The sequence below is a fragment of the Miscanthus floridulus genome, chromosome 5, assembly GCF_019320115.1.
Source record: "Miscanthus floridulus cultivar M001 chromosome 5, ASM1932011v1, whole genome shotgun sequence".
Taxonomy (NCBI): Eukaryota; Viridiplantae; Streptophyta; class Magnoliopsida; order Poales; family Poaceae; genus Miscanthus; species Miscanthus floridulus.
Genome location: NC_089584.1, coordinates 19,654,351 through 19,662,709, shown reverse-complemented (window position 1 = coordinate 19,662,709; position 8,359 = coordinate 19,654,351). Strand labels below are relative to the sequence as shown.

At 40.0% G+C, this 8,359-nt stretch overlaps 1 pseudogene; it reads left to right on the top strand.

Annotated features, from left to right (window-relative positions):
• The first annotated feature begins 2,314 nt into the window (after positions 1-2,314).
• Positions 2,315-6,706, top strand: LOC136451694 (chloroplastic group IIB intron splicing facilitator CRS2, chloroplastic-like; annotated as a pseudogene).
• Positions 6,707-8,359: the final 1,653 nt, after the last annotated feature.

Genomic DNA, 8,359 nt, shown 5'->3' with positions numbered 1-8,359 from the left:
AATACACCAGCGGAGCGGTTTTTAGCCCTGTTGCATCCCGTCGGACGAAACACGGGAGCAGCATAGCATAGCTGATCAGTGATCACTGATCTGATCACCTGAACGGCTGAACGTGCAGGCTGCAGGTAGACATTACGCCACCACGGGAATTTAGGGCGTAGAAGAAACAATCGAGGGTTGGAAGACGATGGAGTAGTGGCGTGTGGAATCAAGGGAAATGCTTCTACTAGTACGAGTTCAGTTGAAGATGGATGGATGAGTTCGCTTTGACCTTTTCGTTTCCTTCGCTTGCTCTGCTTTCCTTGTGCGGGCAGGTTTGTTGCCTTCTCAAGGCTACGCCATCGTGGAGCTTTTTAGCCAGGGGCGAAGGTATGTAGTGTGTAGGGGTGCAAATACACCCCAAGAAAACAAAAACAGTAAGTTTGATTAAAATTCCTATATGCATCCCTTACAAGACATGTCTATGCACCTCTCTAATTTTCTCTAGCTTTGCCATTGTTTTCAACAGTGCGAGTTGACACAAGGTCATGGTTGAATGATCTTGCCCTGTTCGCTTGGATTATAAGCCGTATTTTTTCAGCCAACGAACAATATTTTTCTCTCACAACAAATCAGCCAACAGTACTTTCAGCCATGGCTTATCAGCCAAGCGAACATGACACTTTATTATACACTTGTACAGTAATCTCACTTGTGCACGGAAATGGCATGATTTTGAATATCAGTGGATGGACATAGTTGACATCAAGTGCAACTTTCCCACTTCCTTATATTAGCGAGGAGTGGTAGGCGCAGTTTTTGTACTTTCCTTATATTAGCGAGGGAGTGGCAAGAACACCGCCAAACGAAGAAGACGAGCACAACATAGGGTGGTGAAGGCAAGTGTGTGAATGGGTGGGGAGACGGGATGGATATAGGAAATTATAGGAACAAGAGACTAACATGAGGCATCTTGGTACTCTATCTGTTTTAAAATATAGGTCATTTTATTTTTGTCATAACCCAAACTTCTATAACTACAACTAAGAAAAATTCACTGACATCTACAGTCAAGTCAGTTCCATTTAATTTGTATGGATAGTTCTTTTACATGGTATTGTATATGTTAATGTATTTTGAGTAAAACACTTGGGTGGTTCCCAAACTTGTCTCATGGTGTTATACAGGTACTGAATTCTCAAAATGTAATTTCAAGTCTCTAAACTCGTGTCGGGGTGTTATCTAGGTCCTAAACTCTCAAAATATGAATTTTTAGGTCCCTGAACTTGTCACACAGTGTCATCCATGTCCAAACGGTGTCCGACTTGTTTTGGACCTTAATGTGGTATGCCATGATAGATCTCTCATAGCTCAGGTCTTGACTAGTGGGTCTTACATGAGGATAGGGCACACATAAGGCCCTCTGAGATGACATGGTGGACAGGTGCCCATGTCAAGGATGATGAGTGATTGTTAATGTGAAATGATCAAGCTTTAGATGAGTCTCCATAATTGTTTTGAGAAGCATTGACAAGCAATGGATGAAGCTAGACCGGACGTAGTGAATTACATAAAGGGAATGGCATGAAAGGATATGGACAAGATGCTAATTCCTAACTCATTGCAAGTTGGACTATGTGCAGTCTAGTTGAGAGTTTCAATAACTGGATTAACAATTATAAGGCAATGAACTTGGATGATTTGATGGATAAAATCAGACAACTCCTAATGGGGAAGTGGGATACAAGGAGGACAATAACAAAAGAATTTGAAGGATTCCCACGCATGGAGAAGAGGTTAAAGGAGAAGAGTTCCAATTTGGAGATGGATGTGACTAGATGCTTAGATACTGTTGCGCAGAAGTTGTGTGAAGGGGAGCAATGGCTTCAAGTGGGTGGTCAACCTACAAGACAAAGGGCTTGCTTGGTTCATTTCCAAATTTACTAAGCCAAGAATTTGATGAGCCATGATTTTGGTTAGTATTTGGTTGGCTATGAAAACTTACCAACTTCTCACAATTAGCTTGCTAAATCTTTGGCAACTTTTTTTTTTTGCCCAAGTTCTGGCTGTCAAATCTTTGGCACGACAAATTTTGATCACGAGTCAAACAGGTCTAGGATTCGGATAGCCTAGCAGTTTAGCCCACAACTAAAAGAGCCCAGCTCAACATGACTCGCCTCCTTCAGGGCTTCAGGCCCATTGGCATTCTACTCTCCCTTTCAGTCCGACCCGTACTTCTGTGCTTCCGGCCTTACTCGGACTCACTGATCGATTTTTTTTTTCATGTTCCTCCTTCCAAATTTCATTCCTCATCAGAAAAAAAAAAGAAACAAAAAGCTAAATCAAATCCTCTGGCCTCCGCGTTTCCTATCGTTTGGGTTCGGGGCCGGTGCCGTCGCCGCCTCCTCTGGACCGCTCGGCCGCCCCTTCGCCATGTCGTTGCTCGCCACGGCCACTCCCACCACTTCCTCCCACTTCCCCGCACCCCCTCTCTCCCTTCCACATGCCCCGCAGGAACCTCACCGCCCCAGTCCACCGCATCCGCCGTTCGCGGCTGTTGACCGTCGTCGCCTCCGTCCCCGACCCCGCGGCGGGGCCTGTGGAATACACGCCTTGGCTCTTCGCCGGCCTCGGCAACCCAGGCAACAAGTACTACGGCACGCGGCACAATGTTAGAACCGTTGCCACCCTTGTTCGTTCGTATTCCCATTTCCCGCAACTTCGGTATGGTGGTTCTCACTTCTCGCTCTCCTCCGTTCCCTTGTGCGCGTGCTCGTGTCATTGATTAGGTGGGGTTTGAGATGGTAGGATCGCATCGCGGGGGAGGAGGGGATCACGATGAACACAATCCAGTCCAAGTCGCTGCTGGGAATTGGTAACTAAAACCCTTATCACCTGGATTGTGTGTGCTTAGGTTGTACGTTCCTTCTTTATGCCTGTGTTCTATCTTTAGTTTCCTTACCGCATAATTTGGGGATTGACAGTGATGAAGGAAACATATGTATTGCAATCATTTTGCCATGCTGGTGAGCATTGTATTGGTATAATTGGACATCAATCTCGGTTGTACTCTTTGTGTAGTTGTCTATTTCAGTTGCTGCAAGTCAGCAACTTTAACTTAGATTTGAGCTGGAGTGTAGTGGTTGGAGGGATGAATCTGTGGAGATTTCTCCATGTACCTCTACTCAGCCAACCATTAGGTTGACAAGTTTTATTATTTGATTTCTCTGTAGAAACTTGTTTTGTGCAAGTTTTAGCAAAATGAACTTCAAGTTATTATTATTTGGTTAGATCGTATATAATGAACAAATTGCTTGGTGATATAAACTAAAAGTTTATTAAAAATGACAAATATAATGTTGGTCCAGAGAAAACGAGATATCTTTTTCTCATGTTCATTGCCATTTGGTTTCCATTATTGTTATATTCAATCCAGTGAGAAGCCGTGCAGTTTACTTAGTCCTTATTGTACTGCCAAGACCATCACAGGAAATGCCCTGATGTACTGGTTGAAATTTAAAACTTGGTCTGTCGATTCATCCCATCAGAAAAGTACAATATAGAGATTTTAGGTATGCATAATGGCGTCTGTGCGATGTATTTCAAAATGAAATAAAGCTATCTTCATAGATGTATGGCCAGTCCCGGAACATTTTCTTGTTGGAAGGATAAGTACAATTTGCAGGCTGTTTGACTGTAACTTTCACAATTGTGTATTCATGTTATTAATTTGTTTAACCCATCATTGGGTTGGATTTTAGTGCAGGTTCAATTGGTGATGTGCCAGTCTTGGTAGTAAAACCGCAATCATACATGAACTACAGTGGAGAGGCAGTGAGTTATTCTTAGTCTTTCTAGATGACATTATTAGCTTGTGAAATGTAAGGGGCAATGATGTTCTTTTTTTGATAAGGGGGCAATGATGTTTTAGTTACTTAAATAAATGCTTCTATGGGAGATTGATTACTTGTGGGGATAGTTGCATTCCTTACTGCTTAAACTTGCAATATATTTACATTCATTTCATTCTTTTTTGGTATTTGTAACCTTTGAGAAAGTAGTGGATACAACATGAGCACAATTGTGAACTTGTTTATTTTTTTGGGTAAAGGAGTGGACATTTGATGCCTGTTGATACGAAATACTGCCTGTTAGGAGTATTAATATGAAGTGCACAACAGGCAAATTGGCTCTTTATATATTGGATTGAAGTTGAGGTTTAGCTTATTCCATTGTATGGATATATTATTCATTAATGAGAAATCATTTGTATAGTTAGTTTGGTTGAATGCACAGTACAGAAAAAGCATGGCTATTATGTTGATAATCTTATGATTTCATCCTGACTTGCCTACACATACAATTTCTCGTTTCCCTCATTCTTGCAATCTTGCTAAAGCATCAGCACTTCATGTCTTGCAATGTGCTACTAGAAAATGTCAAGACCAGTTGAGATCTGTTATCATTTATAATGAGTTTACAGTTAACTATCCTAACCTGATCTGTTGTCATGTGAAGATTGGACCTCTTGCAGCCTATTATCAAGTACCATTGCGACACATCCTCTTGGTACTCATCATCAGTGTTCTTTTGATGGTCTGCAGCTTTCAGTTATTATCATAAATTCAAAAGTTGACTGCTGCAAGTTCCTTTATTTTTCAGATTTATGATGATATGAGCCTGCCCAATGGTGTACTACGGCTTCAAAAGAAAGGTGGCCATGGTCGCCACAACGGGTAGTCTTTAGATTTTCAAATCATTTGACCAATTCATATAGGCTACCTTATTAGTCAAAACTCAAAAGAAACATGCTGTTGTCATTCACATACAGAACACATAAGATTTGGTTAGCCACGTCATTTAGTGACACTCTTTGGTAAGAGATCAAGAAGAACCAAGTTGAGACATAATTTAATGCACTAATAATTGGCCTGATGTATTTGCCGAATGTAACACATAGATTTACTTGCCAAATACTCAAATGTAAGCTGCAATACTTATCTTAATATTAATATTGGAACCTGTATGATCTGATAGATAATTTGTGTAGAGATGTTTATTTGGACTCTGAAGAACTAATAATTCAGTATTGTATCAAACTCTGGTACTTGAATATGTGGGTGCATCGCTTATGTAACAGTCTTGAGTTTCTCTACTCAAGATTAATTTAATTGATTGTCATGGAACTTCATAATTTTGTCATTTTGTGATTGGAATGCTATAATTTACTTATGGACATAATACCTTTGAAGTAGCTGTCTCTATGATCACCATAGTATACATTCATTACCTTCACAAAAACATTTTTTCTTGAAACAGGCTACAGAATGTGATTGAGAATTTGGATGGTCGCAGAGAATTTCCTCGTTTATCTATAGGTACACTACTATATTCGTGTCCTGACTCTTCTATGCTTGATGGAAAGTTCATGACATTTTGTTGCTGGCTGCTGGAGTATAGGCATTGGTAGCCCACCTGGAAAAATGGATCCACGAGCTTTCCTTCTGCAGAAGTTCAGTTCAGAGGAACGAGTCCAGGTATTGCCTTTGCTACATTTTTGTTTATTCTAAAGAAGATAGGACAAAATTTAAAACCATCTTCTGTTTATCTTCACTCGGCTCCAGCAAAAGAACTTCCACCATTTGGCTGAGCTATCATAGTTGGTGTATATAAATGTTGGCTATAGGCAATGCTAAACGTTGGCAGTAAACATATCTTCTATACAGAGAACAAGGACTTGGTTCCATGTTGGATAGACTCCACTGTTTGGATTAGTGCTGCAAGAGTCATTAGCGCAGAGCACTATCCTAATTTACATGTGCCAACAATACAAAAAAAAAAAGACCTACGGGGGTAAGACAGTGCCGGGACATTTTGCTAAGAAGACCTTCTCCATAGGTCAACAAAACCCTTGAACCCTGGCCCACCCATACACAGCGGCACCATAGCCCATGTGAGAACAACCACGACCTTGGGCCAGACCTTATACCTGTGCTTTGGTGTGGGACAGACGAGGAGATTTTTTTTAACCCCAGCTTGAAATTTGCTCGCACGGGGAGTCGAACCCAGGATCTGAGGAGTGCTACTAGAGCCACCTAACCAACTCAGCTAGAGGCCTGTCCGCAACAATACCAAATCAAACTGCTGTTAATAAGTGTGTGTGTGTGTGTGTGTATGGTGGTGGTGGGGGGGGGGGGGGGGGTTGCAAAGTTGGTTTTGGAAAAGAGAATATTAGGATTCTCAAACTTTACTTTATCACCCTAGGATAAATGTTGTTTGCTTAAGCCTCGAGTTACTCATTCTGTAGTGGTGCACCCTTTTTTAGTATGAACTATGTGATATAGCTGCTCTTGGATAGTTGATTTAAACCTGCTTTATAATTTTGATGAAGATCGACGCTGCTCTGGAGCAAGGGGTGGACGCTGTGAGAACCCTTGTGCTTAAGGGTTTTAGTGGGAGTACTGAAAGATTCAACCTTGTGCAGAAGTACAAGTTCCACAGGGTTTGAATGCTTGAGGATCCGTGAAATGGTTGGGTTTACTTCTGCAAGAAACCTGATACGCACCAATATCATTTGAAGTGTTGGATGTGGTGATTTGCAGTTTTGAACTACGCACGCAAGTGTACTTAGTTTCTTCCAAAAGGCTCCTGCAGTTTTGGGGATATTAAGTATTCATCAGTGTGTACATAAGGTAGTATTTTATCCATATTTTTCCTAACGAGAACATATGATTGACTGAAACTGGAATATATAGTAGGCTAATTGTGATCAAGGCCCTGTAAAAATATTCATTTTTTATGTAAGTTGATGATAAGGCATTTGAGTTTGATGTAAAATATGAAATATAGACCATTTTGATTCTCCCATTTTCTAACTCTGGTTTTATCCTTGGAAATACATACCATCTGTCCTTGTTGGTTCGGATAGTTTCCCAGCAAAGAGATAACATATCTATATTTTTTTATCTCAGTCCGTACAACTCGTTTTCATCAACTTGATGTGGTAAAGTTGTTTAGTAGTGTGACATGTTATGGTTAGAGATGTCGAAACCTCTACGTTATGTCGTCCTTTAGAAAACTATTTTAGGAGATCCCCAGAACGTCTTTGATAAGGACATGAAAGTGAAATATAATTATTATTTTCTTATTCTTCTGGTATGCCAGTCTGAACATTTCTGGCAAAGGATTGAAAACTTGTGTGTTACTATTTAAAAGGCAGTATAACTTCTTGCATCTGTTAACCTGTACTACCATCTAGAAGAACCAGAGTGAAGTGCTGCGGTGATTCAGCTTGAATAGGTTTTCTCATGGTTAAACGCTACCTACAACAATCTTGCAATCAATTTATAGATTAACTTTTTAAACTAGGTCTTGAATTGTCTTGGATAATCTAAGGTGGTGAAATCTGTTAGACTTTTATGTCCTCTGACAGAATTGTTGGACTTCCTAGTTGATAGAGCAAATGGTGGAGATAATAATTGGATCACCTTTAGATCTCATGCCTGGTTTACCTATACCTAAACTTATGTATATGGCTATGTGCTTATCTTCTATTAAATGCTAACAGAATATACTGGAAATTAGTTGAGTAGCTCTTGACCTGGGACCATATACTTTTACTGTCATGAGTCATAAACAGGAACATGCTTAGGTGTGAATTAGCACATGATAAGTAGCGTGGAGCAGTGGAGCAATACATAATACTAGGTCGTTTTTGTAGGGCATTTGTTAATCATACTAGGTTTGGTTTGTATTTAGATTGCGGGGTCTGATTTTCCTAGTGGTATGTTACCCATTTGAATAACTTTTTACGCTCTTCTAATTGTCACTTTATTTCGTATTGTTATTGAAGTTATATCTTGTTGTCATGTTATGTTAATGCATCTTTTCTTGAACCTTATGAAATGAAATACATGATTTATAATTTCTGTACATGAACTTACAAATTTGTCATTTCTGTACATGAACTTACAAATACAGAAGCTCAGAAAGTAAAGATGTAATGGGCTAATGGCTATAAACTCTTTGTTGATACTCGATACAGAGATGCAAAATATGTTTGAATCGCTATTATATATTTCTTTGAAAGATCTGCTTTCAGCAACAGTTTGCGAGGTGTTTTTGTCCTTTTCCTCAATCTTCTCCCATACCAGCACTAGGGACTAATATGTATTCGTGGAAGAGCTGTCAGACAACTTCACGAGGGAGGGAGGAGTTTGAGTAAATGAATCCACTGTGATCTGTACCCACAGAAGAGTTAACAAAATGAAATGGAAAGTAACTTACTCTGAGTTCTCTGATTAAAGCTTTTCTACTAGACATCCAAGTGCAAATAAGGAAAACTAGTCTGAGTGCTTACTGACTATAATCTGTAAAAGCC